The following is a 15,880-nucleotide window of genomic DNA, read 5'->3' on the forward strand; positions in this document are numbered from 1 at the left end:
TTTTTTAGGCGAGGCAACCCTTGGTTGACCTCACAGATTGCAAGGACCTTGTCAGTTTACAATCCCTTTTTATTTTTTACGCCTACAGCACCTGGTTTTCCTAGGTGGTCTCCCATCCAAGTACTAACCAGTTCCGACCCTGCTTAGCTTCCGAGATCAGATGGGATCGGGCTTGTTCAGGGTAGCATGGCTGTAGACTCTTTCAAGAACTTTTCGATCTCAATATTTCTACTTTGCAGATAAGTAAACAGAAGCTCTCCTATATTAAGTACATAGCTAGTAATTAGCAGAGTCAGGGTTTTAATACAGGTCTCTTTACTCCAAAGCCTATGTTCTTTCTAGCATATCACCAGAAAAGACAGACATGCATAATTCACTAGATAGAATATGATTTTAAATGAAAATGATATAATTATGATAAACTGCTTAGGTCCTTTTTCCTTAGGTGGCTGAGGGAGAAAGAAGCCTGCCATAGCCAGACCTTAATTTTCCTCCATGTGTGGATGTAGTGCTTGTGTTATACAGTTCAATCTGTCCGATGAGAGACAGAATTGGATAGCGGTGGTAAGTGCATCATTATTTCCTCGTCTCCTTCAAGTCTCTGTTCAAATGCCACCTTAGTAGAGAGAATTTCTCAGTCATGCTATTGAAAATTGCAAATACCCACTCCACACACACTCTAATGCCCTTTTATCCTCTTCCCTTCTTTCTCTCTGCAATACTCTCACCAACAGATATACTACCCATTTTTCTTGCTTTGCATATGATTGGCTATCTCTTTTTCCGGAATTTAAGTTCCATGAGGGAAGAGGTTTTTGTTTAAATCATTTATAGTCACTGTTCTATGTTTAGCATCTAGAAGGCACATAAAAGATATTAAACAAATATTCATTGAATATAATAATCCTTACTAATTTTTAGAAAACATATTATAGTAGAAAGTTCAAAGATGTTATTCCTGTTTCCACAACCTATTTTATTTGTTTATCTCTACGAATATGAGATTATGTGAAATAAGGGCACTGATTACAAACTGATGACACTAGTTCTTTCTGAAGAAGAAATGGACTGAAAATTGTGGTCAAAGGAGCTTCTAGTTTATCTGTGTTGTTTGAAATTTTTTAAAAGAAAATGCATTCTGGAACTACTTATAAAATTACAAAGAAAATAAGTAAAAATAAGGCAATGAGATAAAATCAGCTTCATTACTTTACTGTTATACCTGTTTTCCCTAATAAAATTTACAAGATGCTTCCAAGACACTTTGCATGATTGCCACTCAATAAACTAATGAACAAAAGATTTTTCAGTCAATAATAACAAGAGTAGTGTGTGAACCACAAAACTATATTAGAATTAAGAATATAAGAGAAAGGAATGTTGACATAAGGAATTTGTTCAGTTATATCTTTCTATTAATATTTTTACATGGTCTTTCTCCCAAATTCAAATGACATTAATACAGTCTCATTTATTCTCCAATGCCCAAGATACAGGGAAAGCTTCGTGTTACTATTCCCTTTCAGAGGGCAATGAAATAATAAAAGTGATAATACATAGCTCTTATTTAGTGCATATACTAAATGAGGCAAATTATATATGTATATGTATACAGATATATTTGTATGTGTATCTACATGTTTTTCAATTCTTTATTTGCTGTGCATGTTCATTTTTGATAACTCCTATGATCTTCCTTATTGTTAATTGATTTTTTTTTCTCTTGGGTCCAGTGTGCTGATAAGGTCATCAAATTTATTCTTTATCCTGTCATGTTATCCATTTTTATAATTTCTTTTTGGGTCTTTTTTATAGGTTTCATTTCTCTGTTGAAATTCTTCATCTCTTTAGGCATGTTCACAGATTTTTCCCACTGAATCCTTTAACATATTTATTCTAGTATTAAAGTCTTTTGGTACTTCTATTATTTGGGTAATCTCTGTGTTATATATAGTATAATTAATCTCCTATTAATTATATTATCTTTTAATGATGAATTCTATTTTCTTGCTTATATTGCCCCACAATATTTTATAAGCCAAAACTGTACATAACAGAATAAAGATAGATAATGTATTTGCACTTAGACAAAGACCCATTTCTTTTACTTCTAGGCTGTTAATGTCAAGGACTGAATCAATCTAGTTTATAGTTGATCTGAATCTGGGCTTTGTTATTTTAGTTATCTACAGTACATCACTGAGGATAAATTCTCCTAGTGACTGACATGCCTTGGTCTAACGTAAGAGCTGGAATGCAAGAAGGCTTTTCTCAGCTCTGCTCTGCTCATGCTTAGGCAGAACTTGTATTCTTTCTCCTTGGAGTTGGGGATGGAGGGATGGATCTCAGTTCTCCTGTCCTTACTTTATAGATGGCCACTGAATCCCAAAGTACAGAAAGCTTTTGTTTGTTTGTCTTGGCTTCTTCCTCAGACATAGACTTGCTTGTGCAAGAGCACCTGAATCTTTTGCTGTTGCTCCCCTTCATGGGTAGATAAGATAGCTGCCTGGTTGTTGTGTAGTATGAAGCCTGAAATGCCTCCTCCAGAACAACTAAAGAAGCTTAGATTGCTCTAACATAACCTCATTCTTTTATCTTCTTCAATATCATTGTATTTATTATAGTTCCCTCCTATTTTTAATTACCAAATTATACATCATTTTAAATTCTATACCTGTTTATAATTATCAAAACATTTGCTAATATTTTTGTTCATTATTTCTTCTTGTGTTATACTTTCCTTCTATCTTATCTTATCATCTTAGCTTGTCTTATCTTATATCTACCTTTTATCTTATTGGGAAACATTTTTAGCTCCAAGGAGATATATCAGTGAGGTCTGTGAGTGTTATACCCTTCAGTCTTTACTGGTTTGAATTTTTTTTTTATTTTGCCCTCACTCTTAAATAATGTTTTTAACTGGGTTGATTTCTAGGTAACTGAAAGTGATTTTCCTTCAACCCTTTAAAAGAGTATGCCATTATTTCTGGAACCTACCGTTACTGAAGGATGGTCTTCAATCAGATTGACCGTTTTTCATTTGTAGGCAATCTGCTCTTATTATAGATGTTCTGAGATTTTTTTCCCCTTTGTCTTCCATGTGTTTCAGTTGTATTATAATATGTCTGGGTTTCCAAATATTTTTATTCTTGTTATTTTTGACTGAATATGATTCTTTAATTTATGATTTATGTTTTAAGTTTTGGAAAAAATTTCAGACACAATTCAATTAATATCTCTCTTCAATTCTTTCTATTCTGTCCTGGAACTTCTATTAGATGTATTTTGCAATTTAGTCAATCTTTAATGTCACATAAAATTTTATTTTTCAAAAGCTTCACATGTTTACCAACCTGGGATTCACCCATAGGTGATTTTCTTGAAACAACCTTCATTTCCTTGACTTTCCTTCTGCTGTGTCTAACCTAGACCTTAACTCTTTCATGAAAGGCATTTTTTTTTTTTAATGCAACTGTTCTTGCTTAATGGATAACTTGTTTGAAAATATAAGCATACTAATTTTAAAGTCTTTTTCAGGTTGTCTTTACAATCAGCACTTACTCATGTGTAATCTCCCTATATATTGGACTTTTACAATATGTTTAATAGCATCAAATTTTCTCATGAGCTTTATAATTTTAAATATGTGAATTCATAATGAATGGAAATTATTGCCTGAAATGAGAAGCCTGAGGTTGAAGATGTACTCCTATGGGGTAGTTTCATGATTTTATTTTATTTATTTATTTATTTATTTATTTTGCCAGATATACATGATAATCCTTGGTCTTTAATGTATTTTTGTATTACACTTGAATGAACAAGGTCTAAAATGTGGTAATCCTGAGCTCAATATCTACTGTTTTTTAACTATTTCTGAGTTAGAAAGTAAGAAAGAACTTGCTGTACTTATAAGTAGATTTCTCACCTCAGAACTGGGTATTGTTTAGAATCAGTTCTACTCTGGATTCTTGGATAAGAAGATGGAATTGAGGACTTCTACTTTTAACTTCTATTCACCGCAGTGTGTTTTCCCTTAACCTGTGGCATGTGGAAACTACCTTATTAGTTATGACTCTCAAACATATATTTTCTTAATGAATGGCTTAGATTAACTTGAAAAACTCCACCTTAGGCATATCTGTTTATTTTGTGTCAATAGTGAAGAACTGTCAAGGAATAAGAACATTCCTATCATTTTCCTGTTTAGCCTAAGAAGGGAGATGTGGGGATATCATCAAGAGTAGTTTTATAGTTTTATTAACAGCCACTGTTTTTTTCATTTCTCTTGTCTAACTGAATAAAAATACTAGAATATCATAAAGGTTTTTTTTAAAAAAAAAAAAAAACAGAGATCACAAAATGAAATTTATTCTAGCATGGTATGTGGATATAATTCATGAGTATATGTGTGTTTGAGATTATACATACATATCTAGTATGTCTGCATTATGTTTACAAAGCTATTTTTATTTTTTAAGTAAATGTAAGTATAGCATAGTTATCCACGAGCCTTTCAGAAAATTTATCTTAGAAAAATATATTCTTACTTCAATAATGTAATTATTGTTCTAATTATTTTGATAAATTATTTTTGGAATTCACTCCTAACATGTTGGTATCTTGGTACTAAGTCCACAGATACTTATTCATCAAAACTGAATCTCCATATTAATAATTAAAGTGTGTGACTGAGTTGGGCAATACAGTACTATGTTCAATAAAGAAACAAAATAAAACATTCATAAAGTAGTAAAAATTCTTTTCTTATTGTTCATAAACTTATCAGTAAATGAAAAGTTCTCTATAAGGGCAAAATGACTACATTATTTGAAGAAAAGTATAACATTGAAATAGAGTGGGCTATTTTGAAGGATAAAATTTATGTGAATTTATAATCAACTTATATTATTTATAAATTAATTTTGTTATTTATCACTACTTTTGTCTGTACATGTGTGTGTGTACACATAACTACCTTAAACTCAATAAATTTGTCTAATTTAATCTAAATGATAAATCTGGATATTTGCATATGGTGTCTTTATCTTTGGATTTGACAAACCTCATTAAACATTTTACAACTGAAATTACTACACAGTTTCTAGTACTTTTCTAAATTACACACAGTACAATTCTTGTGATTCTTTCCCAATTAAGCTGTTGGAACACACTAAAGACGCAAAACACACAAAACCCAGCCTAAGCCACTTTTTTTTTTTTTAAATGGGAAAATGAGATTATTCTCATCCATTGTCAAAGGCAATTCAATTCATACCGTGTTCCTAGAGACTTGACTCATCAATCCTGTGGGAAGAATAAACAGAATAATTGTGTACTCTGCTCTATGAAAGCCCAACATTTCATTGAAAACATGAATGCAAAATCAAAGATCAATTAGGAAATAAAAACATTTTTTAAATAGTGTCAGTTTGTGAAAAAAAAAAAAACAAGTAAAGATGAATTTTAATATAGACCTTCCAGTAGGTGTCTAGTGCAAAAAAAAAAAGCAACTTTTTTTCTTTATAAGGAATGGCATCTTATCAAAACTATTATGTTCTTCTAATCTCTCTTCCATCCAAACATCTGATTTCCCTCTCGTACTTTGACTGTATTGTTATTTGCTTTGTTTTTTGCTGTCTTTTTGGCCAAATTCTAGGTAAACACAATAAATGAGTACTGTTGTAGAGGAGTAAATCAATGGGTTATAGTTATATTTCCTTCTTTTCCAGGGTTTGGTCTCAGAAGAATAGGGTTCTAATGAAAATCAATAATTTGGTAAAGCAAATATCATTAACAATTCCTAGAAGGATAGCTTTCTCTTCAATGCCATAAGACTTGGCATTTCCTACCCACAATATACATTAAAACTTTGAGAAACAGAGAAAATGATTTTGTACCTTTTATCTTCCTATGGAGATCTATTATGATGAGTTATTTAAAATATTTTTCTTAATGTGAAAAAGCAGTAAAGAATAGCTCAGTTATGGCTAACATGTTTTCAAAGAAGATAAAAATTTAAAAAATAACAATAACAACAACTAATGTTAACTGAATACCTACTATACATCAGGTAATGTGGTAAAGACTCTAGATTACATTTTCTCTTAATGTCTACATATCCACACACATATACATAAACAACTATGAGTGTTACTGTTATGTTCTCTTTTTACCAAAAAAGAAACTCTAACCGAAAAGATAACGTAATATACATCAAATCATGCAGCTAGAGAATGAATCAGACTGGAATATATATTCTGACCATTGGACATCTGCTCTTAAGCCACTATGTACTAAATCTTTATGGCTAAGTTTGGAATTTTGGCAGGTTCTTAGTCTAATAATCTAAATGTCAGGTTCAATGTAATGCAAAACAATAATAATAGTAAAGTACTTAAAAATATTTTACCATGTGTGAGCTGGTTTTTCACATGTACATTGACCTGATGTAGAAGAACAGGATTCAGCAGCAGTATTTTTTCAGATATTCTTTAAAAGCCATTCCAAAAAAAAAATCTCCTATAGGCAGGTGAATAGCATTCATTTTGGAGTTTGTGGCTGAGACTGCAAAGCATTCTGTGAACGGGTGTTCACTCAGACTATATGAATAACTAGCATGCTGAAAGTGGGTCCAAACCATGCCCATGCTAAGCCAAAAGTAAAAAAAAAAAAAATCCAAACAAGAAATAATAATGATTAGTAACAATGAGATTTATGTCATTTGATATTTATTATTGCATGAGATAATAATACCTCAAAGAGAGTTACATCTTCATTTTTTTCAGAACTACATATTCGGTTTTGTTTTCTATATTCGGTTAATATTTGTTATAATTATTACTTGCTGTAGCTATTTAGGCAATCAAAATGTTGTTCCAATGACTGGTACAGTACTGGTAAGTGATACTTGGAATAAATGCATATAAGCCACGTGGAGAACCTTCACTCTCAGCACCATTAGTATGAATTATTTTTCTTATCATACTCAAGTTATTCACCCACTCCGTTCCTCAAATGGGACTGTAGTACTCTTAACACCACACATTTCACAGGTATGCAGAGAATAATTCTAGCAAGTACTTTATATAAGCCACATCTCCAGATGGCTATTTCTCTGCCAATTCAAATTAAATACTCCCGCGAGAACTATTCACTATCTTTTCTTTATACTCTTTCTCTATGCTCAAAGAAGCAGCATGTTAGGAAAATAAGCAAACAAACAAAAATGACTTTTAGAATCAGCTAGACCTGAGTTTTAATCACGACACTACCACAGATTAGTTACGTAAACTTGGGTGAGTTATTTAATTTTTTTCTGTTTCCATTATCTCATCTGTAACAGAACTGATATTTACTTTAGAGCCTTATAGATAGTGAATATGAGCGTCTGGTATATATAGCAGGTTCTTCCAAATGGGAGCTATCACAACATTCCAAGTCACTCTAGTGGAAATATGCTTACAAAAAAGCTTAGGTTCACTTTAAACTCTCTATTGCTTTTCTGATAAAATTTGGATATTTCTGTCAGATATTACAGTCTTCATTTAAAAATTGCCCCATCTTCTTCACCCATTAGAATTGTAATATGGATACCTTTTTTCTGATAGTACTATTTTCCAGAAACTACCTTGGAAAACATCCTATCTCAGATTATCTTTTCTATCGCTGAAGTTCCCACCCATCATTTTTACCAAATTAACACCTTTTGACCTTAAGACACTTTCAATCTCACAGAGTAAAAATTAAAATTCTCATCAACCGCCTTCAAAATTTTTTCTATGACATTCCTACCCTAATATATCTCCTTCTAATCACCTATCACTTTCTCTATTCCTAAGATCATTCATTTCTACATATTCATTGTCTGTTTTTTCTAATCCCTGTTTCCTTCAAACCTTTGTATTCATTTCCTCCAAAGCCCTCCCTCCACATTGTTTTCCTGCTCAATAAGTATTCTATATCTGATCTTCTAAAAAACTGTGGAAATCTCACTCATTCCAGGAACACTGTGACATTACTATTTAGAAAGAGAAGCCTTAGCTGAGTTCACATATCTGCCTTAGCAGAGAAATCCTTACCTTCTTAAGTCCTCCCCAATTTAGGGAAAAGCATCAGTCCTTTCAATTTGCAAATCTCACAATTCCCTCTTTAGGATTCAACTTGACTAACTGTATTCTTTTAATGTCTTCCCTTCAATCTATGTATGATGTCTTAATATCTGAGTTTGTACCCTCCTAGTGAGCATATAATGTGTCTGACTCAAATGGTAGCCTATGCAGAGAGATACTTCAAAAATATTACTGAAGCTGATAACGAGAAAGATAAACAGAAATGTGGCATTACTGGCTAACCTGCAAAACACAAAACCCTAAAATTCTAATTTTACCCAAACCAATTCTACCATCCCATGCCCAGAGGCACTTAAGCATAGAGACTGCATAGCTTACACTCACTGCTGTGAAATGCAGACCCCATACAGCAGCCGAAGTATATAAATATGCAAATCATAGATGTATACAGATACAGACTTCCAATAGAGAACACCAGCTGTCACAGACAGCAAAATCACTCTGAGGACTTGGCACTGGTGAATTGGCAAATACCCCTTGGTTGTTGCTGCCCCATCAATTATGGGCGATTTGGCTGGGTTGCATTCTTGAACAGGTTTCTCCCTCTTTTAACTCAATTTAACTAAGTTAAAGAACTTTTTTTTAGGGTTATAAAATAATCTGCGATAAATTTTGATTTGAGTTGGATATAAAGAGTTTATTATCCTCTGGACATAAACTTTCCTGCATCTTGCCATTTAAAAAAAAATCCACATCCTCTCTCCATCCTCCACCAAACAAAACAACCTAAAAACATCAAGCCAATGTTTTGTTTCTCTTTATTAAATAACTATTCGGAAAGATTCTGCTGGGATATGGATGATGGGCAATGAGAAGAATTTAGTAGTTTGTTTATTGTTTTCTTTTTCCCAGAGACTATTGAAGACAACTGGCCCAGAAAGCTCTAGTTCTTCAAGTTATCCCAAGTGATCATAAAATGGAAGTAGAATGGAGAGGAGGATGAAAAGACACAGCGAACACTGACAAACTTGTGGTACCCACAGACTATGGAATCTCCAGTTTAACACGGGAGTGAATAACAAATTTACTTCTCAACAAAGAATGGTTTACAACCATAGCGGCATTCTGAGAGAAGTAAATATGTCATCGATTTTAAATAGCAGTATTATCCAGCAGAGAGCAGATCAATAAAACCTGCATAGGTTTTTAGATGCTGCAGGATATTAGAGAACAATCCCATTTCCCCATCCATAAACCATTTCGTCCAAAAGAGTAATTTAAAATGTACCATAAATCATTATCTGCTCAGTAACCAATCAGAATTCAAGAAATATATCAACGCCTTTTTTTTCTGCCTTGGAACCATCTGAAATGCTCTATTTTCGTTAACTTGTAGGCCTTGTACAGTTCTTCTGACTGTATATTTGGTGGAGAATAATAAGTTTCATTCAGATTTAATGTTTTCTTATCATAGTAAATACTAGAAAAGAAACTGACATTTTTCTTTGGAAAATGTAAAATACTCAATAATTATTAGGTGGGTGATGTTTATTGCTGTTCCAAATACAGAGGGAACAGGGCACAGATAATTACAAAGATTTGTTCCTTCCATACAAAGGTAGAGTAATGAAGAATCACAATGAAAAAGATAAAAATTTTCATCAATGGTCAATACTCTTTATATGACTCCACCCTCCACTGTGATCCTAGATGTTCTGTTAGAAAGTAAAACTATTAATCTATTACCAAGTATTTTCTGAACTTTCTATTTTTGAAGTTCTGTGTGATTTCAAATAGAAATGAGGCACATTCTGTGCATGCTGGGAGCTTTTACTAGCAGAGAAGATAAGATGTGTATTCAAATGGACACATTATAAAGTGGAATGTGATACGTGTTCAGAGAGAGATAAAATGCTTCCAGTTAGAGAAGAGAAAGCTTGCATATAGATAGAAAGATCAAATAGGCAATGATAAAGAAGCCAATCTACATAGAGTGTGCAGGGTGATTTTTTAAAAACCTCAATGGAAATTTGTTACTCCTCTGTTTAAAACCTCCAATCCAAATACACTTCTCACCTCACCCCACCCCCTCAAAAGAAGCAAAGCAAAATAAAACCCTAACATACTACAAGGCTCTATGTACCTTTCTAGCATCCTCTTGCTCACCATCCCTCCTTGCTCATCATCTTCCAGCTTATTGGCCACATACTCTACTTCTGCCTGAAATCCTCTTTCTCACACTCCATGCCTAGCTAACTCTGCTTCTACAATTTTGGGGAAGAGCTAGACTATCCAGGATATAGAGTATGCACATATGGAGAAGTTAGTTTGGAATGAGAAGTTGAAAGTGTGTTAAGACAAGGTATGTTAATGTCAGAGTATAGTTCACAAATATCTGGAAGTGATATTCAGGTCATTTTAGAATACAGAAATATAGAAGCAAGGGATACTACTTTTCTTGAAAAAAAATATAAGAAAGAAGTAACAAGGACCTCAATTAGACAATGTCAGAAGCATGATTCACAAAAATGAGTTATTGATTGAATGGAAGAGATGGATGGAAATGGAGAAGTTAGAAATAACCCTGCTTTCAGGGAGATCAATTGTGCCATTATCAGCAGTAAGGAAATCAGAAAGAAGAGGAGATGCATTGGAGGAAAAGATTAATTTCGACTTGAGCACATTAAATATGAAGTATCTGGTAGATAGAATGAAATACTTATAAAGTATTTCTGGACTAGGATCACGCCCTAAAAGAAGGAAAGACTGGCAATGGAGACTTGAAATCAAACTATATAGATATTTCATTAAAGATGAGGTCATCAACAGACAAAATCTAAAAAAGGAAGAAGAAGCAACTACAATCCTGATAAAATACACAGAAATAAGATCATACAACCAAAAGATTTCAAGTTGACATAGTCTGAGAGGAAATAAGGAGGAAAGGGATTGCAAGAAAAGAAGGGGCGGGAGGGGGGCAGTTGTTGGTAGTGTGCCTAAATAGAAATCAAAGAGACTGCCATAAAAAGACTGGCTCTTTAAAAAGGCAGGGACGGTGGAGGGTTGTAAACACAGAATAAGGGAAAGACTAGGAAAAGTTGTTTTAGGCAACTGAGTTGAAAATCAGCCAGCGATGAACAGAGAGACTTCCAGAAAGCATGAGGAATCAGCTGAGGTTAGCATGACTTTGTAGGGTACTCAATAAAATGTTATGATATCCCATTTCTTAGCAACCTTTAGCTGAGAAGGAAAAGGGAATATCAAAGTTATTCATGGCCAGGGACTAGAGACGTCAAAACAAGATAAGATCACACAGACTTGCATTTAGGGTACCAGTAAGGAGGGTGCTGAAATGTTAGACTATGGCACCCAGCTAGGGTAGATAGGCAAATGAAGCTAGGACATGGCTATAGTACCATCTAAGAAATACAGAAAGTTTTTGTTTGTTAGTTTGCTTTGTTTTAAAATCAGTATGGGACTTAGAAATTTTATGTAGGAAAGTGTTTATTCTACAATGTTACTTTGAGGAGACTGACAAGATCCTACTTACAGCCCTGTCTTTATTCCTCCCCAATGAGACTGTAATTTGTCTGTGTGTATGTAGCGGGGAAGAGGGGGTTAGGGGTGGAAGTGTGGCATTGTAGTTATAATATCTCCTTTAGAAAGAATATATCTTTGCAAGGTATAAGAAATTAAGGCCTCATCATTTTGGGGAAAAAATTATTTTATGAATTTGCTTCCACCATGGAATAAAGAAAAGAAAAAATACTCAGGTGAAGAATTGATGGAGGGTTGAAGAAGAAAAAATAAAATAAAATGAAATGGAGGTAGAAGGCATCAAAGAGAAACTGCTCTCTGAAAATATTTCTAGGTCTCTCCTTTCAATAATCATGGTTTATTATTTTTAACTATTTTGAAACTATTTTTCAGTCATAATACACAAATACACACACACATTTATAAACTAAAACTTTTTATCTATAAAAACAACACAAAAAAACTACTGTAAAAACTATTTTAGTCTATTTCATTCTATCTTCTTTTTAATGGATGTACATGTGTATTTGATGTGTGTATTTATTATAGTTTACAAAGTTGATTATAAATTATACTTTTTGTAACTATTTCACTTAACCATTTATTATAAATATTTTTATCATGTAACAAAATGTTTTATAAAGCATAATAGTTAATGGCTACTTAGCTGTATTACTTAGAGATTTAAAAGTAAAAAATAAAGGAAAAGCCTAAAAGAACCATCAATAAATATGTATCTCAACAAAGTAGGAAGGTTTACTTAGCATAAAAATGAGTAAAAAAAGCAAAATAGAAAAGAAAACAAGTTTGCTTATACATATGTAAATGTATAAAATTAAGTAATAAGGTAATTTAAAAACACAATATGAAATAGATAAAGTTTTAATGTCGTTGATATATGAATAGATTTTAACAGGTCAACAGGCCTTAGTGAAGCATCAGTGATACAAGCACTTCCATATAAACTCACTGATACTGCTGCTACCAATGACCTGAATAGATTCTCTTTGGTCCTGAGTTTCTTGTATCAATAATATCTAATAATAATTCTGAGTTTGGCAGATACAAGTTTCAACACCTGTATCTCATGTTCAAGCCCTAGTTTTGAAGGTGTCTGAATTTCATTTCAGCTTTTATACTGGTTGAGAGAGGTTCCCAAATGTAGAAAAGAGGTTTGAAGGCTGAGTAGTCACTCTAATGTCCATTAAAATAATTTCTTCTTATGAAATGAATTTAACTTTCTCATTCCAAATTCTGAAGATTTAAGGTATATTGTATAATTTTTTTAAAAAATAATTCTGTGATGACCACTTTGTATAAAAATCTGCATTTGCATTTCAGAAGATTTTATTTCTACACATTCATGGAAGCAGAATTACTGAGTCAAATAATACAAATATATTTTAAAACTTTGATAGACATCCCTACAATAACTTATCAAAGTTTCCACTAATTTACACTCTCAACAGGGAGATATAAAAGTGTTAGTTTTCCCACTGACTTGCCAAATTCCAGCTACTCACATTTTGTTAACCCTTTCCAGTATTATCGGTTTAAAAAGTACCAATTTATTGTTGCTTTACTTTGTATTTCTTTTATTATTAGTGAGGTTTTAATAATTTTTCATATGTTTGCTATTTACATGGGTCCTTTTGTAAACTGGCAATATGCCCTTCAACAAATTTTAGTCATATTTTCTGTATCAATTGTTTTCTCTCTTTATCGATCTTGTCCTATTACATTGATTAGAACCTCCAGAATAATGTTAAATAATAAAAAGTGATTTTTGGTATCCTTGTTTTATTCCTGTTTTGCCATACTACTGCTGAAATTATGCATTTTTTATGTTAAGAAAGATATCCTCTAATTAGCTCATTAAGTTTATAAGTAATTAAAAAAATCAAGAAAAGAAGTTGGTTGAATGATATATGTATTTTGTTGGTTATTGGGATTATCTCATGATTTTTTCCTTTAACTTTTTGATATAATATTTTTTATTCATATATTTCTTTATAATGGATTTTGCTTGAAAAAATTCTATTTGATTATATTTTTAATATAATTTTAGATTTTATTCACTAGTATTTAATCCTAATACCTACCTTAAGTATTATTGTATCTGTTCTAATTTTATTTTAAAATAATTTCAGATTTACAGAAAAATTGCAAGAATAATACAAAAAACTCCCATGTACCATGTATTCTTTACCCAGAGATCCCATTCAAGTTTTGTCACTTGTCCCAATAATGTCTTTTCCAGCAAACAGCTCAATGTAAGATTACATATTATACCCAGTTATAAAGTCTTCCAGTTTCCTTCAATCTAGGGCGATTCCTCTTTCTCTCCTGATTTTCATGACCTTGACATTTATAAAGATTAAGAGGCCAGTCTTTCTAAAGAATGCCCTGCCATTTGGGTGTATCTTTTTATGACTAGACTTAGATTTTGATAGAAATATCACAGAAATGATGCTGTATTCTGCTCATTGCATCCTATCCTTTGGCACATGATGCCAATTTGTCCCACTACTTGCAGTGTTAACTTTGGTGTCACCTAGATTTCTCTACTTTTCTCCCTTTTCCCCCCTCTTTGTGCTTAGATAGTTTGTGAGGAGCTGCTATGAGATGTGTAAAAATCTCGTCCTTATTTCACTTTCACCGACTAGTTTTAGAATCCATCAGTGCTTCCTGTCTGAATTAATTATTTCTGCAATGGTTGTGAAATGATAATTTCCAAATTCTATAATTCCTTCCACATTCCATTTTAAGAGAGTTCTATCCTCTTTATTTAATAACTATTGTTTAAATTATATCAGTATTATACTACATCACTTTTATGTATTTTGATACCGAACTTGTCCCAGAATTGGGCAGTGGAAGTACCTTTCAAGCTGGCTTCTATGTACTTTTGGCATGTCTCATTTTTTCTTTTAGGATTTCCTTACTTTCTGACACAACATATGCTCCAAGCTCATGTTGTTCTTTCCTTTCCCACCTGGAATCATCTATTTCTACAAGCAACTTTTGTTCCTTTTAGTGGAGAGTGACATTTTAAAATCAACATCTGGATGTTAGATATGCTTATTGCTACTAGGGTATAAGTACTCTAAGGCCCTCTCGATGGGCAAGGTTAGGAAATATACACATATATTTACATCTATATTTCTATCTATCTATCTATCTATCTATCTATCTATCTATAATCTATCATCATCTGTCTTCTCTTAAAACTCATGAATAAACATGAATAACTTCAATTTCAATCCAACACCACAGGGTTCATTTTAGCTTTCTCCTTTTCCAAATTTATACTTCTCCAACAGTGAGAAACTAGTTGTCATTATCTTTAATATATTTACTAACTTTCTCAATTGTCTTGAATGTAGCCAAGGTCCTAACCCACCATGAATGCCTCCCCAATCAGATACCCTTCTTTTATGAGTCCTGTGCCTTGTAATAGTTACTCTTCACTCAGAAACCCTCCTTGGGTAGGCCCTGGCACAGGCTGAGCTGCTTTCCCACTATACTCCAGCTTGCCTAATAGCTTTTTGACTAAAAAGAAAGGAAGGGGCATTATTGTGTTTTGTATACTTTATCATTTAGGCAGACCTAGGACTTGACAAATTTTAGACAATACAAATCATCTCATTGTCCAAAAATAAATGTTACTTATTAATAACAAAATGAAAACAATAAAATAACCTATATATCAAAAAATATATGAAGATACATATGCCATATTTTTGACTTTTAAATATATAAATTCAATATTACCTTTAATATTTTTAAGGGTACAGAGTTTTATTTTTGTTTTTGATAATGTATATAAAACATAAATGCTACTGATGATGAAAATGTATAGTGGCTTATAGTACTATATAAAAATATTTGAAAGGGTAGCTATCCTTATCTTTAAAAGAAAATCTCTGTGGAAAAACTAGCACATCTGTTAGTAGCCACATATGCTACTATGTAAATGTAAGTAAAAATAACTTATGGAGCAAACTAGCTGTAGCCAAACTATCTAGTAGATGCAGATTCAAAATGGAATAAATCCCTACCCCAAATTCTTTCTAATCAGTCAAAATTCTGAACACAAAGTATTAAAATCTGTATTGGTGCAATGATTCAAGACTGAAATATAACTAAACATTCATTGGTCTGTATCTTCAAGTAGCCTTCTTTCTTTCATGTAGACTGGGTTTTTATACTCAGCCAACTCTGGATACTAAAATAATTTTGCCTCTCTTTCCTTGCTTTTTTTTTTTTTT

General features: G+C 32.4%; 1 protein-coding gene and 1 pseudogene across 6 annotated transcripts in view; both read right to left on the minus strand.

The window, feature by feature from the left end:
* Positions 1–15,880, minus strand: part of LSAMP (limbic system associated membrane protein) — a 570,870-nt gene that overhangs the window by 234,224 nt on the left and 320,766 nt on the right. The window lies entirely within an intron of this gene.
* On the minus strand, positions 80–198 carry LOC120586901 (uncharacterized; annotated as a pseudogene).

This window comes from Pteropus medius, unplaced genomic scaffold, assembly GCF_902729225.1.
Source record: "Pteropus medius unplaced genomic scaffold, Ma_sr-lr_union100, whole genome shotgun sequence".
Lineage (NCBI taxonomy): Eukaryota > Metazoa > Chordata > Mammalia > Chiroptera > Pteropodidae > Pteropus > Pteropus medius.